This window comes from Macaca nemestrina, chromosome X (genome assembly GCF_043159975.1).
Source record: "Macaca nemestrina isolate mMacNem1 chromosome X, mMacNem.hap1, whole genome shotgun sequence".
NCBI classification, from domain to species: Eukaryota; Metazoa; Chordata; class Mammalia; order Primates; family Cercopithecidae; genus Macaca; species Macaca nemestrina.
Genome location: NC_092145.1, coordinates 4,419,156 through 4,442,103, shown reverse-complemented (window position 1 = coordinate 4,442,103; position 22,948 = coordinate 4,419,156). Strand labels below are relative to the sequence as shown.

At 39.1% G+C, this 22,948-nt stretch overlaps 1 long non-coding RNA gene across 1 annotated transcript in view; it reads left to right on the top strand.

Moving 5' to 3' along the window:
• Positions 1 to 22,555, top strand: part of LOC105495889 (uncharacterized) — a 50,848-nt gene extending 28,293 nt beyond the window's left edge. Inside the window, exons 2-3 of the long non-coding RNA XR_011618403.1 lie at positions 21,778 to 21,909; positions 22,203 to 22,555. This is a non-coding gene — a long non-coding RNA (uncharacterized lncRNA). The remainder of the gene's footprint in view (positions 1 to 21,777; positions 21,910 to 22,202) is intronic.
• Positions 22,556 to 22,948: the final 393 nt, after the last annotated feature.

Sequence of the window (22,948 nt, the reverse complement as noted above, 5' to 3'; positions counted from 1 at the left end):
GGTGCTGAACATGGTACCCAATAGGTAGCTTTTCAACTCTTAACTCTCTCCCTCCCCCAAGTAGTCTCCAGTGTCCATTGTTGCCATCTTTATGTCCATGAGTACCCAAATGTTTAGCTCCCACTTATAAGTGACAGCATGCACTATTTGATTTTCTGTCCCTGCATTAATTCACTTGGGATAATGGCCTCTAGCTGCATCCATGTTGCTGCAAAGGACATAATCTCATTCCTTTTTATGGTTACCTAGTATTCCATGGTATATGTGTGCCACATTTTCTCCTGGATAACATTTTCTCTTTATCAGATATGTCTTTGCAAATATTTTCTCCCAGTCTGTGGCTTTTCTTCTCAGCTATGGATTTTTTTGTAGATGCTCTTTATCAGGTTAAAGAAGTTTTCTTCTATTCTTAGTTAGATGTGTTTTTATCATGAAAGGGTGTTAGAATTGTCACGTTTTTCTGGATGTATGGAGATAATCTTGTGATGTCTTTTATTCCATTGGTGTGATATGTTACTGTGATGGTTAATTTTATATGTTCATTTGGCTGGCTTAAGGGATACCCATATAGCTGGTAAAACATTATTTCTGAGTGTGTCTGTGAGGGTGTTTCCAGAAGAGAGATTAATATTTAAATCAATAGACTGAGTAAAGAAGAATCATCCTCAGCAATGGGAGTGGGCATCATCCAATCATTTGAAGAACTGCATAGAACAAAAACATGGAGGAAGAGTCAATTGGCTGTCTTTGAGCTGGGCCATATATTTTCATTGGCCCTTAGACATGAGAGCTCCTGTGTTTTTGGCCTTTGAACTCCAGCTCTTATACCAGTGCCCCTTACCTCCTCAGGCCTTTGGCCTTCAGACTCAGACTCAATTATACCACTAGCTTTCCTAGTTCTCTAGCTTGCAGATGGCATATCATGGGACTTTTCAGCCTCCATAATTATGTGAGCCAATTCCCATAATAAATCTCCTCTTACATATATGTGTTGATATGGTTTGGCTGTGTCCCCACCCAAATCTCATCTTGAATTGTACTCCTATAATATCCACATGTTGTGGGAGGGACCTGGTGGGAGATGGTTGAATCATGGGGACGGTTTCCCCCACACTGTTCTTGTGGTGGTGAATGGATCTCACAAGATCTGATGGTTTTGTAAAGGGTTTCCACTTTTGCATCTTCCTCATTCTCTCTTTGCCTGCTGCCATCCATGTAAGACAGGACGTGCTCCCCCTTGCCTTCTGCCATGATTGTGAGGCTATACTAATTTTCAGTTAGTGAACCAACTTTGCATTCCTGGGATAAATCCTACTTGGTCATGGTAAATGTATATGTTGCTGGATTCAGTTTGCCTATATTTTATTGAGTGTGCTGGATATTTTTTCCATTCTTGTAAATGATCTTGAACTTTTTTCATAGTAAACAGTTCTATCCTTTCAGATCTTTCTTTAATATTTTAGGAAGGAACAGGGCAGCATTTATTGTAGGGTTAGTTATTTCCTACTACTGAGGCAAAGCCCTTCAGGATACCATATGCCCTGTGAATCATGAGATTTCCAGGCTGGCTGGTGGGAACTAGCTCTATTCCCAGCCCTATGTGAATTCCAAGAACAGATTCCTTGAATTCTTTGAGAGATTCCTTCTCTAGCCTTAGTTAGTTTTATTATGTGCATATGTTGATTAGTACTCTGCCAAATGCTCAAGAGAGACTCTCTAAGAATCTCCCTAATTCTCTCTGTGCATGTCTTTCTTCTTTGGTGCTCTGTAAGGCTAACTCCAGCTGCCTTGGCCTCCTCACATTCTCGGCATCTTTCCTCATTTTTAGGGAAACACAAAACAATTGTGGTGTAATGAAAAAAGAACTGGGCTGACAGTGAAGAGACCTGGTCTCTCTAGGCTCTGCCATACCATTACCTTATTGTGTGACTTGCCCCTCTCTGAGCCTCAGGATTCCTGTGTTTAACAAGAGGAAGGCTTTAGATGATGCTTCAGCTCTAAAATGCCTAACAACTTACATGTGTCACATGCTTCACAATTTACAAATAACTCTCATGTATTTTCTCCTTTGTTCCTCCTTTAGATAAGTCTGCATGGTAGTCAGGGTAAGGGTCTTGCTCTTTTACAGGGAAGGAAACTGAATCTCAAGGATGTGGTATCACAAGCCTAATAAATAGTGGTATTTGGACTCAAATTCAGGCTTGTCTCCTGAAATCCAATGATATTTCCACTTCATACCCTAGATCTGATGATACTGGAGTTTCATTTGTTCACTCAACTAATACTAATTGATCATATATTATGTGTTCTAGGCTCTGCACTTTTGGGGCACTAGGCAATTTCAAGAATATCCCAGTAGGCCGGGCGCGGTGGCTCACACCTGTAATCCCAGCACTTTGGGAGGGTGAGGCAGGTGGATCACCTGAGGTTAGGTGTTTGAGACCAGCCCGGGCAACATGGTGAAACCTCCATCTATACTAAAGATACAAAAATTTGCCAGGTGTGATGTCACGAACCTGTAGTTCCAGCTACTTGGGAGGCTAAGGTGGGAGGATCACTTGAACCTGGGAGGCAGAGGTTGCAGTGAGCCGAGATCGTGCCACTACACTCCAGCCTGGGCGAGAGTCAGACTCTATCTCACACACACACATAAAAGTCCCAATACTCACCAGAAAATAGCACCAACAACATGAGCCAATTCTTGAGAAGGATGTTTTTGAATTAACAGACAGATGGTCAGGAGAGTTTATTCAGTGTACAAAGCCCCTCTTTTTTTTCTTTCCCATTTCAACTAAGATATCAGCAGAACTAGCCCAACCCAAATAGGCTTTTTTTTTTATTTGGAGGGGGTTTTTTGGAGGGTTATTTTCCAGTTCTGAGCTTGCTCAGTATGGTATTTCTTCCCCCCTCTTGGAGGCTCTGCATATGCTGAGCAGTTTTCTTATTTTGCAGTTACTATTTGGAAAACATTTGATGTTGCAGCACAAATATGTCACTGGTATTACAGAGAGCCACTGTTGGCAGCAGCGGGGCTAGATCTTGATGTAAATCAGCCAAATGTCCCTGGGTCTGCCACTGTGATTCAGAGACCTTTCTGATATTCTCTTACAGGCTTTGCAGCAGTAGATTTGTGGCGGTGCTTTTTCCCAACTCTCCAAATTGCACAGTTCCTCCTTCCATGGCACTCAGGCTGCCACAGCTCATAAGAGCCTTTATAAAGACCATCTGGGAATCTGGCATTAGGAAGCTTCACACAAAGGATTGTTCTTGCAGGAGTTCATTCAATTATTCAGCAAGCATTTGCTGAGTACCTATTTTGTTCCAGGTAGTATTCTAGGTAATTGAGATATATCAGTGAATAAAGTAAAGGTCCTGGCCTCATGAAACTTACATAATAACAAGAAAAAACAGATATCAAACCTCATCCTGGCCAGGTGTGTTAGTTCATGCCTGTAATCCCAGCACTTTGGGAGGCCAAGGTGGGCAGATCACTTAAGTTCAGGAGTTTGAGACCAGACTGGGCAACCTGGTGAAACCCCGACCCTACGAAATATACAGAAAAATTAGCCAGGTGTGGTGGTGCATGCCTGTAGTCCCAGCTACTCAGGAGGCTAAGGTAGGAAGATCACCTGAGGTTAGGACTGTTCAAGGCTGCAGTATTCTATGATAGTGCCACTGCACTTCAACCTCAGTGATTGAGTGAGACCCTGTCTCAAAAAAAGCCCCCCTCAAACCCCAAAACCTGATTCATATATGAATTTTGTGATACTATGTTAGAAGGCCATAGTGTTTATAAAAATGAAAAAGTAGAACAGGGCAAGGTAAATTGAGAGTACAATGTATGTGGTGAGGGGGATGTGGTGAAGTTGGGACAGGATGCTGTATTAAGTAGGATAGTCAGGATAGGTCCTATTGAGAAAGTGACATTTAAACAAAGACTTGAGGAAGTTACCCTTAGGAAATTCTCAGGGAAGAGGGCAACATCAGTGCAAAGGTTCTGAGGCAAGAGTGAGACTCACATGTTTGAGGAACAGCAAGGATACCAGTGTGGCTAGAACAGAGAAATCAAGGTAAAGTGGTAGAAGAGGATTAGACAGGTAACTGGAAAAGGGATAATATAAGGCTTTACAGGACATTTGAAGGACTTGGGCCTTTTCCTTTGAGTGAAATGGGAAGCAAAGGAGTGACATGATCTGATTTAACATGTCAGAATGATGTATTTGGCTGCAGCATTGAGAATATACTATAGGGGCCAAGGGCTGAAGCAGCGAGACCCTTTAGAATGTGAATGCATTAGTCCGAGTAATAGATGAAAGTGGCTTGGACCAGGGTGGTAGCACTGGAGTTGGTGAATAGTGGTAAGATTCCAGATATATTCTGAAAGTAGAACCATCAGGATTTGCTGACAGATTGTTGTCATGTGAGAGAGGTGGCAAGTTTGATGCCAATGTTTTTGGCCTAACCAACTCTAAGAACAGAATTGCATCCAATGAGAAAGGGAAGGCCATGGGTAAGGCAGATCAGAGGAAAAGGTTAATAATTTAGTTATAGACTTGTTTAGTTTGAGATACCTACTTGATCTCCAAATGGAGACATCAAGTTAGCAGTTAGGTAAGTCTGGAGAATGGAAAATAAATCTTGGCTGGAGGTGATTGAGAATTAGTAGTGGGTAGGTAGTATTTAAACCCATGAGACAGAATGAGATTACAAAGGTAGTGAAAGTAGAGAAGAGGTTCAAAGACGTTTTCCTGGGGCACCAAAAGATAAGAAGATGAAGATAAACTGAACAGTCCTATATTTATTAAAGGCACTTTCATATTGGAAAGAAGAAGTAAAACTGTCACTATTCACAGATGACATTGTTATCTACATAGAGAGCCCTTAAAAACATCTATTAAAAAACCTACTAGATCAAATGGTATTTCTGTCTTTAGGTCTTTGAAGAATGGCCATACTGTCTTCCACAATGGCTGAACTAATTTACACTCCCACCAATAGTGTATAAGCATTCCTTTTTCTCTATGACCTAGCCAGCATGTAATTTTTTGACTTTGTAACAGTAGCCATTCTGACTGGTGTTAGATGGTAACTCATTGTACCATTAGACCCAGCTATCCCATTACTGGGTATATACCCAAAGGAATATAAATCATTCTAACTGGGTATATACCCAAAGGAATATAAATCATTCTATTATAAAGACACATGCAAGTGTAAGTTCACTGCAGCACTATTCACAATAGCAAAAACATGGAATCAACCTAAATGCCTACCAGCGATAGACTGGATAAAGAAAATGTGGTACATATACACCATGGAATACTATGCAGCCATAAGAAGAATGAGATCATTTCCTTTTCAGGGACATGGATGGAGCTGGATGTCATTATCCTTAGCAAACGAATGCAGGAACAGAAAACCAAATACCGCATGTTCTCACTTAGGAGTGGGAGTTAAATGATGAGAACACATGGACACATCGAGGGAAAGAACACACACTGGGGTGTTTTGGAGGGTAGAGGTTAGGAGGAGGGAGAGGATCAGGAAAAATAACAAATGGGTACTAGGCTTAATACCTTAGTGATGAAATAATCTATATAACGAGTCCCTATGACACAAGTTTACCTATATAACAAACCTGCACTTGTACCCCTGAACTTAAAATAAAAGTTAAAAAAAAATACTAGAACAAATTTAACAAAGTTGTAAGATCAAAGATCAATATACAAAATGAATTGCATATGTATAGACTAGCAATGAATGAAAACAAGTTAACAAAAATAGTATGATTTATAGCAGCACTCAAAAACACAGGAAATATTTATATATAAATCTAACAAAATATGTACAAAATATGGTAAAAACTATACAATATTGAGAAATAAATAAAACATCTAAATAAATGAAGAGATATGCTTTGTTCATGAATTGGAAGACTCAATATTGTTAAGATGTTAATTCTACCTCAATTTATGTATAGATTCAACACAATCCCGATAAAAATCTCAGAAGGATTTTGTCTTTTTTTTTTTTTTTAAAGGAATGACCAAACTGATACTAAAATGTATATGAAAAGGCAAAGACTCTAGAACAGTCACATGTTTTTTGAGAATGAACTAATTTGGTAGAATCACACTAACTGGCTTTAAGACTTACAATAAAGCTGCAATAATCAAGACAATATAGCATTAGTAAAAGATAGCATTGATCAGTGGACCAAGATATAGTCAATAATGGACACACACATATAACCATTTATTTTCAAAAATGGTTCAAAAAGAATGTAATGGAAAATAATAACGTATTTAACACTTGCTGAAACCACTGAATATTCGTGTGCATAAATATTCACTTCAACCTCAAAACATAAACAAAAAATAAGACAAATTGATTATAGACCTAAATGTAACAGCTATAAGAATGAAATTTCTCGAAGAGAACCTGATATGGTTTGGCTGTGTCCCCACCATGTCTCATCTTGAATTCCCACATGAGAGGGACCAGATGGGAGGTAATTAAATCACAGGAGTAGGTCTTTCCCATGCTGTTTTTGGGGTAGTGATTAAGTCTCGCAAGATCTGATGGTTATTATAAGGGGTCGTTTTCCTGCACAAGCTCTCTTCTCTTGTCTGCTGCCATGTGGGACCTGCCTTTCACCTTCTGCCATGATAGTGAGGCTTCCCCAGCCATGTGAAACTGTGAGTTCTCCACTAAACCTCTTGCCTTTGTAAACTGCCCAGTCTCGGGTGTGTCTTTATCAACAGCATGAAAACGGACTAATGCAGAACCTAAGCTAAAATCTTTGTAACCCTGAGTTAGGCAAAAATGTCTTATATATGACACCAAAATCATAATACTTTTACGGAAAAAAAATTTGATAAATTAGACCTCATCAAAATTTAAAACTCTATGAAACACACTGTTAAGAGAATGAAAAGACAAACTATAGATTTGGAGAAAATATTTCAAGACACATACCTGATAAAGGATTTGTAACCATAATATATTTTTTAAAACTCTCAAAGCCGGATAATAAGAAAACGAACACCCCAATAAAATATTCAAAAATGTTTGCAGAGACACTTCATCAAAGAAGATATTTGGATGGCAAATTAGCACATGAAATGATGTGCTCAGCATCATTACTCATTAGGGAATTGCAAATTAAAGCCACAACGAGATACACACCTATACTAGTGGTTAATAAACTATAATTCTACATCTTGAAAAGGAAGCAGAGCAACTGGAAATCTCACATATTGCTGGTGGGAATGCAAAATGGTACCAAAACTTTGAAAAACATTTTGGCAGTTTCTTGTATAGTTCAATCTGCAGTACCTATACAACCCAACAATCCCACTCCCAGGTATTTGCTAAAGAGAACTTAAAACTTATGTTCACACAAAACCCTGTATGTGAATGTTTGTAAAGACTTTATATATAATTTTCAAAACTAGAAACAACACAAGTAGTCTTCAACAGATGAAAGGATAAACACATTGTAGTACTTTCATACAGTGGAACGCTCTACCAAACTATCAAGGAATGAACTACTGATATACACAACCACATTGATGATTCTCAAATGCATTATGCTATGTGAAAGAAGCCAGATACAAATGGCTACATACTGTATAGTTTAATCTACATAACATTCTGCAAGAAGAAAAACTAAAGGGACAGAAAACAGACCAACAATTGTCAAAGGGTGGGAATACTGAAAGGGTTTGACTACAAAGGGGCACGAGAGTATTTTTAGGACTGCTTGAACTGTTTCATATCTTGATTGTAATAGTAGTTACACAACTATGTGTTCATCAGATATCAGGGCTATACACTAAAAAGGATGAATTTTATCACATGTAAATTATATTTCTGAGTTGAAATACGATATAGCCTATTCTTCAGGTTGCTGGAGTTAAATGAACATAAATGAAGTCAATGAACGTGAAGCAGTGTTTGTAGTAGGAAAGACCAATTGCCTTTTTTGCATTGGGTTTCTGTTCCTGGGTGTCTTACACAGCAGTAAAAACCCTGTATTTCAATTCCAAGTGCTAGTACTTCAAAGTGGTCACCAATCCTGACCACCACTGTTAAATGTACAATGTAAAATTGTCCCAGATTCTGATGGTCTTGGTGAGGAAATAGAATGTGGATTAAAGCAGTCACACAAAGTGTTTGGCAGTATAGGTATACTTGAAGTCCTGATAAATGTTTCTTGGGTTATTCGTTTCTTTCTCATAGGGTTTGCACCTCTGTTCTATCTGTAACAGAGGGCAGCTTTGAGCTGTGGCCCAATGGAAAATGGAAAATTCTGGAAGGATTTTTGAATGTGCCTATTGTACAAATTTAGCCAAACAGACTTTTCTTGACTTTTCTACATAGTTTGCTCCAGTTTGCCTCTGTGGGCTTTTGTTTAGATAGCAGCTTTAGAGAATTACAGCTTCCAGCCTCAGACCTCCAGATTCTATCTTTGCACATGCTGAAATTAGTCCCTGTTAATTTAGAGGCTTCAACTTGAAAAATTCCCTCAGACCTCTTATGGGGCCCACTGAAAGGAAGCAGCCTGCTTTGGCCTCTGCTCTCCTGCTCTCTCTTGAATTTACAAAGTTCCAAGCAAACAAAAGAATTATGGCACCTTGTCAGGCACAGAGGAAGGCTCTACATTTGTCCCAGGTCCTTGGAGCTCCCAGTTCTCATTATTGGCTTTGAGAGAAACTTTCAGTGGGGCCTAGCTAGACAATAGTCCTTAATCCATCATCATTAGATGGATTATAGTAGAAGAAATCAGCCTTAGACTCCAGAGTTGCCTGTAGCTTATCTTAATGGCACAAGAGCATTGAAATTTGTGTCTCTAATTAGCCAACCATATGGTTTTGCTGCATACATGAGCCCTACCAAATGGAGTCAATCAAAGTTTATGGGCTTGTTTCCATTCAATCCCCAGCGTCATCTGCCCTTTCCCAACTCTGTACCATTGCTGTTGCTGTTCCCTCTACCTGCAATACTCCCTCACTCCCAACCTTCCTAGTTATGCCTGTTGAAATTTTCCTATTCTTTAAGGACAAATTTCCCACCCTTCTCTTCTAAGAAGTCACCCCAAGACTTTGCCCAGAAACACTCCCTTCACTGCCCTTCCTGAGTGATACATATGTTTCTGTCTTAATGTTCCATCTAGACCATGAGTGATGTGAGTAAAAAGACAAGGTTTTAGTCACGTCTATTCCTATCCATGCCTCCCCTTCCTCCACTTTCAACTCCACATTTCATCTTTGGGTCTACCACAGTGACCTGCTCAGAAAGGCCAATCAGAAAATGCTGACGTGGAAAGCCAGAATTCAGGATGAGCAAATGATTGAAATTCTACTTTCTGCATTAGCCCATGGGAAATTAGACAGGTTTGGAATGTGTGCCATGTGGCATCCAAGTATTTAATATTGTTTTGAAGTGTTTAGAAGTCTAATATATAAAGCTCAGTCATAATTAAGACTTCAAAACTCTATAGATTCATTCCATTTACACATAGAAATTTTAAAAAAAATCACTTCAAACAAGCATGAATGTCTGCTTGAATTTGAGAAACTTGTGGATCCTGATTGTTTAAAGAAAACTTCAAAGCAGAAGGCAACTGATCAGTATTTAACTCAAAGAGTTCATTTGATTACAGGTGAGACACACAATTCCCTGTATAAATGGCAGCAAAAGCTTGCATTGTCAATTAGAGAAAGGAACACAAATCTGGAAGTTGAATTCATACCTTATCTGATTTGAAACCTGAATTATTTGCTGTTGAGATTTATATGAGATTAGATTTCTCTGCTTAAACACTAAATCAAACTTAACAGGAAGAGATATTGCAAATAAACAATGTTCTCTCAAACGGTGTTTTTAATATTTTCATTAAATGGAAATCTAGCTGAGCTTTTTATTGCAGACATTGATGGCTCTATAAATTTTTATGAGATATGCACTAGAATTCGTGCAACCTTATTAAGAGGGGGTGCTCCTTGCTGACTTAGGGATGCAGCATGGGTTACAAAGGTCTGAGTTAGCACCCAGGAAGGTCTGGATTCCAGTTCTAGCCCACTACTGACTTGAGCAAGTCTCTTCTCCTTCCTAGGTCTTGGTTTTTACATCCAGATATAATTGATTTATGTTTTTATTTTCTTTCAGCAGACCTTGGGCAATGAAGTAAAGATAGTTAAGTTGCAGTTCTCCCACTGTTTTTTTGTTTGTTTGCTTGCTTTTTGTTTTTCTGAGACAGAGTCTCAATCTGTTGCCCAGGCTGGAGTGCAGTGGCGCGATCTTGGCTCACAGCAACCTCCGCTTCCTGGGTTCAAGCGATTCTTCTGCCTCAGCTTCCCAAGTAGCTGGGACCACAGGCCCGCGCCACCACGCCCGGATAATTTTTATATTTCTAGTAGAGATGGAGTTTCACCATATTGGCCAGGCTGGTCTTGAACTCCTGACCTCATGATCCGCCCGCCTCGGCCTCCTGAAGTGCTGGCATTACAGGCGTGAGTCACCGCACCCGGCCTCTCCCAGTTTCATGTTATTACTCAGTATTTCGTTTGTTCTCAACCACACCCTATAGTTTTTAAGAATACTAAAAACTTAAAGACTGACACGGCATCAATACTTTTAAAATGTCTCTGGCATTTCCTCTCTCTGGATACATTAACTTTCGCATCATTGCGACTAATCAGTATTAAAGCCCAACAAGAACATGTCGGAATTCTCTCAATTTCCTCAGTTGCATTTGTTACTACGGAGAAACATCATTGAAAGTATTGTATTAAAGCAGCATGCTTTAACTTTCTCATTCTCCACCTGTGCCTTGAATTCACTGTTTAATGCATGCCTCTGCCATGTTGTGGCAGTGAGGAATCAAGAAGACGCAGGCATCAAAGCATGCTTGGAAACTGGATTGCCAGCACTCAGAATCTGGTGAATATGCCACTAACATCAGCAGAGATCTATTTCTGTGGGCCTTGACACGATATATGATGCCATCATGTCTTGGTACCCAGCGACCGTGGCCTGGTCACCGAGATTTGGAAAAATATCCAGTTTTGGCACATAGACAAGTCATCCAGATGTCAGCAGAAATTACTTACCTTTCATCCAGATGGTTTGACTTCATGTATCTGGGCCTTATTGAAGTGAGGTTTATTCAATTTGAAAGGACCATTTTGATGCTTTGTGTTGACTGGCTATCCAGAGACAGTTTCCTTTGTGGGTTTGAGTGCTGAGTTGGGAATCTCACTATAAGTGAATAACTTATGGAAACAGAAATCTCATGCCTAATGAGTTAGCCCTGCTGTTCAGAGACATGCTTCTCCATCTATCTCCTAAGCACTAACATTATTGCATTTACAGGATCTTAGTGAGATTCTCATCTGCTTCAAGAGGGGAGGTAAAGGTGAAATGATTTTCTTTTTAAAACCTGGTTTTAAAGTTGTCAAGTTGCTACAAAGTTGTCAAGGTTGGCCTGTAATATTAGCAATTTTGAGTACAAAAATAAGCAATGACATTTTATTTCCTGGAATTAGATTGACTTTGGTGATGATAAATGAACATTTTCTTTGGAATTACATATCTGCAGTTTAGACTTATAACTGTCCTTCCCCTCTAATATCTTTTCTTTTAATCAATGCTATTCTTTCAAGAATACATTACTGAGAAATTAATACATTACTGAGAAAATGAGGGAATATATTCCACCTTCTCCATCTTAAAAACTTTCATGAAAAGGAGAATTGGTACCTGATACAAACACAATAAGAGAGATGACAGTCCATTTACGCTAGCCACTTCAGAAATCCGTGTTGGTTATTTTTTTGTCAGTACAGCTGAAACTGCTTACTGAAGTATTGATCTGATTATTCTTTTATGGAACTTTTTGTTCTTTTATGGAACAAAATCTAAAATGTTATCTATTTTTATGTTGGAAACTCACTTGAGCTTTGTTCTGTTTTGAACTTTATAACCTACTTTAAAAATTAAATTCCTTTCCTTCTATATGTCTTGATATGGTCTGAGGCTCAAACCAACTTGATACTTATTTTTACTTTGAACAATATGAATGCAAAGTGATATTACTGTTGGTGCTATTATTTTCTTTCACTGAATTCAACAAATACTTGTACTACTAGCAAGATACCAGGCACACTGTGTGTTGTCTATGGTCTGCTGCCATATCAGCCTTAAAAAGCAGTCAGGCTCCAAGAACCTCAGGTATAGCACTTTGACTTCTAGCTCCCACCATCCCTGGGATTTGAGCACCTCCATCAGGTGATCTTCTCTGCCTTTCTAAAGACTCAAAAACTCTTTGGTTTGGATTGATTACCTTGTAGGTTATCTACAGCAACCTTCCATGTGAGTCTATATCTTCCTTCCACATCTCTGACACATGATAGCCTCTACTTATGAGATACAGAGGAACCAATGGGCCTTGGCTTTGCAGTCAGACAGACCTTGGGCTGAATCATAGACAGGCTACTCTACTTGTCTGAGCTTCAGTAAAAGAAGTATGATAACATCTTAATTCCAGGGTTGTCATGATGATTAAATGCACAATCAAGACGACTCTGGGTGAAGACTCAGGGGCCTCAGTGACAGTGCTGAGTTCTGTTCTTCCTGAAGGACAGTCTTCCTCTCCTCCTAGTTGAAGTCACTGGCTCCCAGATACTGGGACTCACCCTGTTACTTAGGAAGATTGGAGCGTCCTCAGGTCAGGCTCTTAGCGTGCTCTGCTGCTAGTTAGTTTGGCTTCTGGTCTCATCTTCATCCTGCAGGACTTGCCTTTGTCTTCATAACTTGCCTTGCATTTTAGTGTCTCCAACCCTAACCCTGTCCTGGGGCAAAGTGGCTGAGAGCCTGCTTCCGCCCACCCTAATGCCCTCACACCAATTTCCCATTGGCCTGTGCCTTTTTGTGCCAACCTTCAGATGTCAGAGGCAAAATGCCCCACTAGCTCCCCAGACTCCCACATGCTAATTAGTCATATGTAGCAGTTCTCTGCTGCCACCCACCTCCCATTTTAAGTAGTCACCCCTTGAAAGGAGAGGTCAGAGCAAAGTTCCTCATTTCCCTCCCTTGTTCCAATACCATGGACTCCCTTAACTTTCAGGAAATATTGCTGCGACATTTCTCAGAATTAAGTTTGGGAAATATATTCATGTATTTTCAGAATAAAAGGAAACTCTGCAAAGTTAAATTGAGTATTATAAAGTGATAAGATTTTTTTTTTCTTCCGAGGCTAAAAATACCTGATTTCTCTTTTATGTAGTCTAAAATCCAGTGAGCGTTCACACATGTGATAAAGACCTACTGTGTGCTGGAAATTGTGTCTGCCACAGTACATGCCATGCCACAGCAAGGCAGGGGCTCTGCTCTCCAGGACCTTATGTCTGGTTGGCGAGAAGGGTGACTATGTGGGAAAGTACTCAGAATCATCCCATATGTGATAGTAGAAGTCTGTCTCATTTGGGGAGGCAGGGAACAGGATTCAAAGGAGTGAGGGGTGACTTCCACATATGGGGATAAGAAAAGTCCTCACCCTGCACACTTGCACCAGAGGCCTTATGCACTGGACTTTGGCCCTAACAACACCTTGAACTCTGCTGGGAGGCTTTTGAAAAACTGTACCTTCTCTGCATCCAACTCTTCATAGGGTCATGGCTTCTATACATGCCCAAGTTTCTCAGCTTGAACAGCTGGATAGCCAGGGCTGTCCTTTAAATGGGGCAGCAAGTTTGTTCTTCAGAGAAACAGTATGTTTTGGGAATGGTCATTTCTGAAGTGCATCTAATGCAAGGAAACAGTGTTTTCTCCCTTTTGTTTCAAGATAGGAACTGGAAATGTCAAAATATATCAGGCTGATTTTTAGAAAAATCAGTACAGTGGGCTCTCTGTATCCATGGGTTCCTCATCTATTAATTCAATCAACCATGGAGTGGTTGTTATTTTTAAGAACAAAACATAACAATACAACAATAAAAATGAGACAAATTGGCCAAAGTGGATTATACCTGTAATCCCAGCACTTTAGGATGCCAAGGTGGGAGGACCTCAGGAGTCTGAGATTAGCCTGGGCAACATAGGGAGACCCTGTCTCTACACAGTAATAATAATAGCAATAATAATAATAATAAATTAGCTGAGTATAATGGTGCATGCCTGTGGTCCCAGCTACTCAGGACGCTGAGGTGGGAGGATCCCTTAAGCCTAGAAGGTCTGTGATTGCACCACTGCACTCCAGCCAGGGCAACAGAGTGAGACCTTGTCTCAAAAAAGTAAAACAAGGACATATTTTAAAATAATAAAATATATCAACTATTTACATAGCTTTACATTGTATTAGGTATTACAAATAATCTACAGATGATTTAAAGCAGGGGTGTCCAATCTTTTGGCTTCTCTGGGCCACATTGGAAGAAGAATTGTCTTGGGCCACACATAAAATACACTAACAGTAATTATAGATGTTGAGGTAAAAATAAGAATCACACAAAAAAACCCTGAATGTTTTAAGAAAGTTTATGAATTTTTGTTGGGCTGCATTCAAAGCCATCCTGGGCCACAGGTTGGACATTCTTGATTTAAAGGATACAGGAGGGACTGAGCACAGTGCCTCATGCCTGTAATCCCAGCACTTCGGAAGGCTGAGGCGGGTGGATCATTTGAGGCCAGGAGTTCAAGACCACCCTGGCCAACATGGCAAAACCTGTCTCTACTAAAAATACAAAAATTAGTTGGGTATGTAATCTCAGCTTCTAAGGTGGCTAAGGCAGGAGAATCACTTGAACCCGGGAAGCAGAGGTTGCAGTGAGCCGAGATAATGCCAGTGCACTCCAGACTGGGCGACAGAGCGAGACTCTGTCTCAACAAATAAATAAATAAATAAATAAATAAATAAATAAATAATATACAGAAGGATGTGCATCGGTTATGTGCAAATACTATGCCATTTTGTATCAGGTACTTGAGCATCCCCATATTTTGGTATCTATGGGAATGCTGGAACCAATCCCCCACTGGTGCTGAGGGATCAGACTGTACATCTGATTACCCAGTGTCTCCACCATGCCATTGGAATCTGTTCCTCCAGTTACAGTTGAGAAACAAGTGAGTCTTATGGAAAGATGAGTCTGCTGTGGATATGTGTAAGAGAGGAAAAAGGCGTTCTGATGAGTGGGATAAAGATATGTGTTGGGGGCGGGGAGGTGGAAGAATGGAGAAGAAGAGGAGATAATGCAATGACAATAGCAATGAGCCCAGACTCAAACCATCTAGACTCAACTCTAGCCTCCCTATCTCTTACTATTGTGTAACCTTGGGTGAGTCTCTTAAGTTCTTTGAGTCTCAGATTCTTTTATTTAAAATGACAGAAGAAAAATTAAAGTCCTATCTCATCGGGAGGAGATGTGGAGTCATACATCTCGAGTTCCTGATACAGTACTGAGCACAATCTGTGCTCAAGAAACAGCATGGTGAGCTCTGGGACAGACAAGAAACAGCCCAGGTAGAAAAGGAGAATTTAACTTAAGTTCTCTCCAAACATTTTGGGTTTCAGAATAGCTGACAAAGTTAGAGGCAGGAAATCTAGGCAGGACAGTTAACCTCTCCTGTCCTTGGTTTTTTCATCTGCTAAATGAAGATTCTTTTTTAAAAATTGAGTTATAATTCACATACCACAAAACCCACCCTTTTGAAGTATATGATTCAGTGTTGACAGTATATTCACAGTTGGGCAATCATCCCCACAATCAATTTTAGAATATTTTCCTCAATCCAAAAGGAAATCTGTATCCATTGGCAGTCACTCCTCATTTCCACTCCCATCCCTGCAGCTCCTGGCAATCACTAATCTGCTTTCTGCCTCTATGAATTTGCCTATTCTGGACTTTTCATAGAAATGGAATTATACAATATGTGACCCTGTGTGCCTGGCTTCTTTCACTTAGCACAGTGTTTTTAGGTTGTACTATACATTATGTCATTCCTTTTTATGGCCAAATAGTATTCCATTTTATGGATATACTACATTTTGTTTATCTGTTTATCAATTGATGGGTATTTGGGTTATTTCCATCTTTTGGCAATTATGAGTAATGCTGCTATTAACATTCAGGTGCATGTTTTTGTGTGGACATTGCTGGGTCATTTGGTAATTCTATGTTTAAGTTTCTGAGGAACTGCCAAACTGTTTTCCAAAGCAACTGCAACATTTTACATTCCCACACTCAGTGTGTGAGGGTTGCAATTCTTCACCTCCTTACAACACTTTTTACCGTCAGTCTTATTTGATTATAGCAATCCTATTCTAGTGGGTATGAGGTAGCTAAATGGGGATTCTAATTCTTGTTCTTTTGTGAGAATTATAAAAAGATAATTATAAGGAAGATTTTAGAAAACCATAATGTGTTCACCAAGTAGAAGGTACTAGTAAGAAATAACTCTAACTTCATAGCTTGGGTTTTCCATGAATGTTCAGTTTGGGGATTTCTTTTGTGAATAGTAGGGAACTGGGTCAGGATTTAGAGGAAAGAAGTATTTTTAGGAAGATTCATTAGGCACTGGTGAAAAAAATTCTGTAGCTATTTGAGAACTCAAATAGCTTTACATCAGCTGTTTGTGCATGTCAGTGTAATTGGTAAGATTCTCAAAATGACTAAAACAAAAGTAGCTTAATTTTTCCAGTGTTGTTATGAAGTGAACAATATTTAAAATCATGTCCAAAACCAGGCCCTTAATTAAATTTTCTGCTCTAGGCCCTGCCAAGCAAGTCATTGGCATATGAGAAGGCTGTGGTTTTTTTTTTTTTTTTTAAGACAGAGTTTCGCCCTTGTCACCCAGGCTGGAGTGCAATGGCCTGATCTTGGCTCACTGCAACCTCCGCCTCCCGGGTTCAAGCAATTCTCCTGCCTCAGCCTCCTGAGTAGCTGGGATTACAGATGCCTGCCACCACACCTGGCTCATTTTTGTATTTTTAGTAGACACGGGGTTTCGCCATGTTGGCAAGGCTGGTCTCAAACTCCTGACCTCAGGTGATCCACCCGCCTCGGCCTCCCAAAGTGCTGGGATTACAGGTGTGAGCCACTGTGCCTGGCCGGCTTTGCTTTTTACACACTGACTGCATTGTTGGCATTGACTAGAAGTGAAGGGCTTTTGCAGCATGGTAAAGAGCTCTTCACTTTTTAAAAGCTATTCGACCTTAGGTAAGTCACTGACCCTTTTTCTTTCCACATACATTTGCTATGAACCTTAAATGAGATAATGCCTATGAAAGCACCCAGCACTAAGCCAGGGACAAAGTAAACACTCAATAAAGGGAATAGTTTTCCTCTGGTCGTTATCAGCCTGACCAGTAGCCCATTTACCCCGGTGGACCTTGGTTAGGGCTAAACTTAGAAGGAAGGGTCTGGTCTGACAGAATATTATAATTTATTATTATATTCATTATTATTATTAATAGCTTTGTTGAGGTATAATTGACATACAGTAAACTGCACATATTTAAAGTGTACAGTTTGATAATTTTTGACACATTTATACATCCAGGAAACCATCATCACAATAAAGATAGTGAACATATCCTTCTCCTCAAATTTTCCTTGTGCCTCCTGGTCATCCTTCACTCTTCTCCTTCCCACCCCCAGTTCCCAGGTAACCACTACCTGCTTTCTGTCGCTATCCATTAGTTTGCATTTTCTAGACTATTATGTAAATAAAATCATACAGTGTGTACAATTTTTGGTCTGGTTTCTTTCACTCAGCATAATTATTTTGAGATTCATTCATGTGGAACATATCAATAATGTGTTCCTTTTTGTTGCTTTTTTATTGTGGAGTAGTATTGTATGTTGTTTGTATGACCATACCACAATTTATTTATCCATTCATCTGTTAATGGACATCTGTAAATTTTTTAGTTTTGGACTATTACACATAAAGCTGTTACGAACATTTGTATACAAGCCCTTGTGTGAACATGTGCTTTCATTTCTTTTTGATAAATACATAGGAGTGGAATAGGTAAATCATATCATAGATGTATGTTTTTAACTTTAAGAAACTACCAAATTTTTCCAATGTGCCTGTGCCATTTTACAGGCCCACCAATTGTGTATGAGAGCTTCATTTCCTCTACATCTGTGTAGGCATATGATACGATCAGTCTTTTATTTTAGCCATTCTAATGATGGTGTAGTTTATGTCATTTTGGTTTTAGTTTACATTTCCCCAGTGATCTTGGGCATCTCTTCATGTGCTTATTAACCATTGATATATCTTCCTCGGTGAAGTGTCTGTTCAAATCTTTTGCCCAAGTTTTTAAAAACTGGGCTGTTTGGTTTTTGTTGCTGAGTTTTCAGGGCTCTTCATATGTTTAGATACAATTTCTCTACCATTTATATGGTTTTCTTCATATATATGGTTTTCTTCCCATCTGCTGCTTGTCCTTTACTTCCTTTAACAGTGTCTTTCAAAGAGTAAATGTTTCTAACTTAGATGAAGCCCAGTTTACCAATTTGATCTATTATGAATTGGGCTTTGGCGTCACATCTAACAAATCTTTGTCTAAACTGAAGTCCCGGTGGTTTTCTCCTTTAGTTTCTTCTAGAAGTTTTATATTTTTAGGTTTTACATTTAGGTCTGTGATCTATTTAATATTTGTATATAATGTGAGGTATGGGTAATCAGAGGTTTGGGGGATTTTTTGCATATCTATATCTGAGTTTTCTAGTACCATTTCTAGTACCTCTTGCTCCACTGAATTTTCTTTGCACTTTTTAAAAAATTCATTTGTCTATATATGTGTATCAGTCAGGGTTCCCCATAGAAGCAGAACCAGTAGGATATAGATATAAAGATATTTATTATGACAGATTGGCTCACACAATCATGTAGGCTGAACAGTCCCATGCTCTGCCATCTGCAAGCTGGAGGCTCAGGGGGGCCAGTGGTGCAATTCTAGCTCAAGCCCAAAGGCGTGAGAATCAGGGGAGTCAATGAGGTAAGTCTCAGTCTGAGTCCAAAGGCCTGAGAACCGAGGATGGAGGGTCAATGGTGTAAGTCTCAGTACAAAATGAAGGTCCAAGAACCAAGAGTACTAACATTCAAGGGCAAGAGAAGATGAATGGCCCAACTCAAGCAGAAAGAGCAAATTCTCCTTTTCTCTCTTTTGTTCTATTCAGGCCCTCAAAAGATTGGATGATGCCCACCCACACTGGTGAGGGCAGATCTTCTTTACTCAGTCTACTGATTCAAATGCTAATCTCCCCTGGAAATATCCTCACAGACACATGCAGAAATAGTGTTTTACCAGCTATCTGGACATTCCTTAGCACAGTCAAGTTGACACATACAATTAACCATCACAGTATGTATCAGTGTATTTCTGGACTCTCCATTCTGTTCCACTGACCCTTATGCTGGTACTGCATTGCTTTGACTGTTGTAGCTTTATAATAACCTCAAATGAGGCCCTGTTCATCCTGTAAATTAATTTTTTTCTAAAGTTGCTCTGGTCTTTTGTATTTTCATTTGAATTTTAGGATCATATTGCCAATTTTTACAAAAACACTGATGGGATAATGATTGGGATGGTGTTGAATCTGTAGACCAATTTGAGAAGACTTGGCATCTTAACAGTATTGAGTCTTCTGACCTGTGAATGAGGGCTGTATCTCCATTTATTTAAACCTTCTTTATGTCAGCAACATTTTATACTTTTCAGTGCACAGATCCTTCACTATATTATTAAACTTTTGTCTAGGTATATCATTTTAGATGCTATTGTGAATTTTTAATTTCACCACTTGATTGGTCATTGATACCAATAGAAATAAAATTGATTTTTGTATATTGATTTTGTATTCTGCAACATTACTAAATTTACTAGTTTTAGTAGTGTGTCATCTGCAAATAAAGGCAATTTTACTTATTTTTTTTTCCAATTTGGATGCCTTTCATTTGTTTCTTTCCTAATAATCCTGTTGAATAGAGGTGGTGAAAGCAGACATTCTTGTCTTATTCCCGATCTTAAGGAGAAAGCTTTGTCTTTCCCCTTTAAGTATGATGTTAGCTGTAGTGTTTTGTACATTGCCATCATCAGGTTGAGGAACACTTCCCTTCTATTCCTGATTTGAGTGCATCATGAAAAGATTTGCATTTTGTCATTTAGATGATTATATATATTTCCCTTTAATCAATGAATATGAGGGTATTACATTAATTGATTTTTGGATATTAAACAAATATTGCACTTCTGAGATAAACTGCACTTGATCACGGGGTATAATACTTTTTACAGTTTGCTGGATTCAGTTTGCTAGTATTTTGTTGAGAATATCTGAGCCTTTATTCATAAGGGCTCTTGGTCTGCAGTTTTTCTCTCCTGTGATGTCTTTGGTTTTGGTTTCAGGGTAATATTACCCTCAAAGAATAACTTTGGAAAGTGTTCCTTCCTTCCTTCTTTCCTTCCTTCCTTATTTATTTATTTATTTTTGGAAGAGTTTCTGAAGGATTGCTGTCAATTTTTCCTTAAACATTTGGTAGAATTGAGGAGTGAAGCCATCTGGCCTTGAAATTTTCTTCCTGAGAATACTTAAAACTGCAAGTTCAATTTCATTAATGGTAATAGGGTTATTTGGGTTATATATTTCTTCTTGAGTGAGCTTTGGTACTTTGTGTCTTTCAGGAGATTGTCTATTTCCTCTAAGTTGTCAAATTTATTGCTGCACATTGTTCCTATTATTTTCTTATAATTTCATTATCTTTAGAATCTGTAGTGATACCACCATTCTGATTTCTGCTATTGGTTAATTTGTATCTTTTATCTTTTTTTCTCATCTCTCTTGTTAGAAGTTTATCAATTTAATTGTTCTTCCCAAAGCATCCCCTTTTGGTTTCATTGAATGTCTCTACTGTTTTTCTATTTCATTGATGTTGCTGTGATCTTTATTTCCCTTTTTGTACTTTCTTTGGGTTTCATGGGCTCTTCTTTTCCTAAGTTCTTAAAGGAAAAGCTAAGGCTGTTGATTTGAGATATTTCTTTTCAAATATAAGCATTTAGTAATATAAATTTCCTTATAAGTGCTACTTTGGTATCATCACATAATTGTTATGTTTTATTCTCATTTTCATTCTGGTTAAAATATATGATCATTTTCCTTTGATTTCTTCTTTGCCCCATAAGTTACTTAGGAGTATATTACTTAGTTCTCCAAATATTTGGTTTTTTCCAGATATGTTTCCCTTATTGATTTCAAATTCAATTTTATTGTGGTCAGAGAACAAACTTTGCATGACTTAGATTTTAAATTTATTGAGATTTTACTTATGACCCACAATATTATGTACCTTGATAAATATCTCATACGCATTTGAAAATAGTACAAATTCTGATGTTATTGGGATTATTCTGTAAATGTAAATTAGGTCAATTTAATGGCTAGTGCAGTTCAAATTTTCTATGTCTTTACTAATTTTCTGTCTACTTGTTTTTTCACTTATTGAGAGAAGGGTATTGAAATCTCTGACTATGATTATGGACTTGTCTACTTCTTCATGTAGTCCTATCATTGTTTATTTCATATATTTTGATCTTTTTGCGGGCATAAAAGTTTAGAGTATTTTGTTCTCTTGATTGACAACTTTATTATGAAATGACTTATTTGTTTTTGATGATGTTTTTTCCTCTGAAATCTACTTTGTATGATATTAATACAGCGACTCTGGCCTGTGGCTAACTCTATCATTTCTTTCTTCCAGGGACAAAAACCTGAATGAGACGCCCTCTACCTAGGGAGGGACTGAAATTGATCACAAAGTGTCTCCTCCAAGAAGCTGGAAGCTTGTTAGAACTATTCATGAAAAATAATTCTATGAGTGTTTTCCCTTAAGGTAAGTTACATTTCTTCAGAAGGCCAAAAAAAAAAAAAAAAAAAAGAGGTGTGGAACAGGAAGGGCCCCCTCTCAACCAAGGTCCAGAAGCCCTCTGAAGGTGAGTGACCAACCCAGGCTCCTCCTCATCTACCCCTTGATTCCTCCCGCCCAAGACGCCTTACCCTGTCCTCACCTGGCACAATCCCCACCCCAGCCTGCACCCTTTATCTATGAAACCCCCATTCCCACCCCTCTTCCATCCTCTTTCCCAAAACCAGTGCCCTTTTGTGATCTCCCTGTTGTCCTTCCAGGTTCCAAAGGCAACTTGGAAGGGAAAAGAGACCCTTCGAGAAAGTTCCAGGAAAAAGCCACTCCCAAAAAGCCTACCGCTTCAAGAAAACCTGAGGAAGGCAACGGGCCAACACTATCCAGCCACTATGACCAGCTGAATGGGAAACTCACTCAAAATGAGCCACAGCAGGACCAAATTAGCCAGGAGACCTCCACAATCTCCAGCGTCTCCCTGGACAGCCAGTGATTTCAAGGCAAGTTCAGAGGCCTAGATCTATCTGAGAGGTCTCCAGAGATCTGACCCTAGAGAAATAGCCAGCAGGGTCTAGAATACATTCTACACCCCACAGGGTACGCCCCATGGTGATGAAAATAAAATGAATCTGTTGTAAAATGATGTGAGTGTCTTCATGTTCTAGGATGGTGGGGAGGGAGGAAGGAGGGAAGAGGAGGTGTGTGGGAAGGGAGAGAGGTGGGGTTGCGGGGTTGGGGCCAGAAGGACAGGTCCACAGTTAACCGGACACTGAGGGATAAGGACTAGGTTAGCACTGAGCACTGAAAACAAATTTCTTCCTTATCACTGTCTCACTAGTAAGAAAATAAAAGGCCTGCTGGTTTCGCATTTATTTGTGGGGGGGCAGGGGTAGGTCAGCAATATCAGCATATAGATTGCCAGAACCTAGATGGTGTGATATATGTGGGATAATAGTATCAACTCTCTAAAAAGCGAGACAGATATATCACCTCTGAGCCACCTACCTCATAG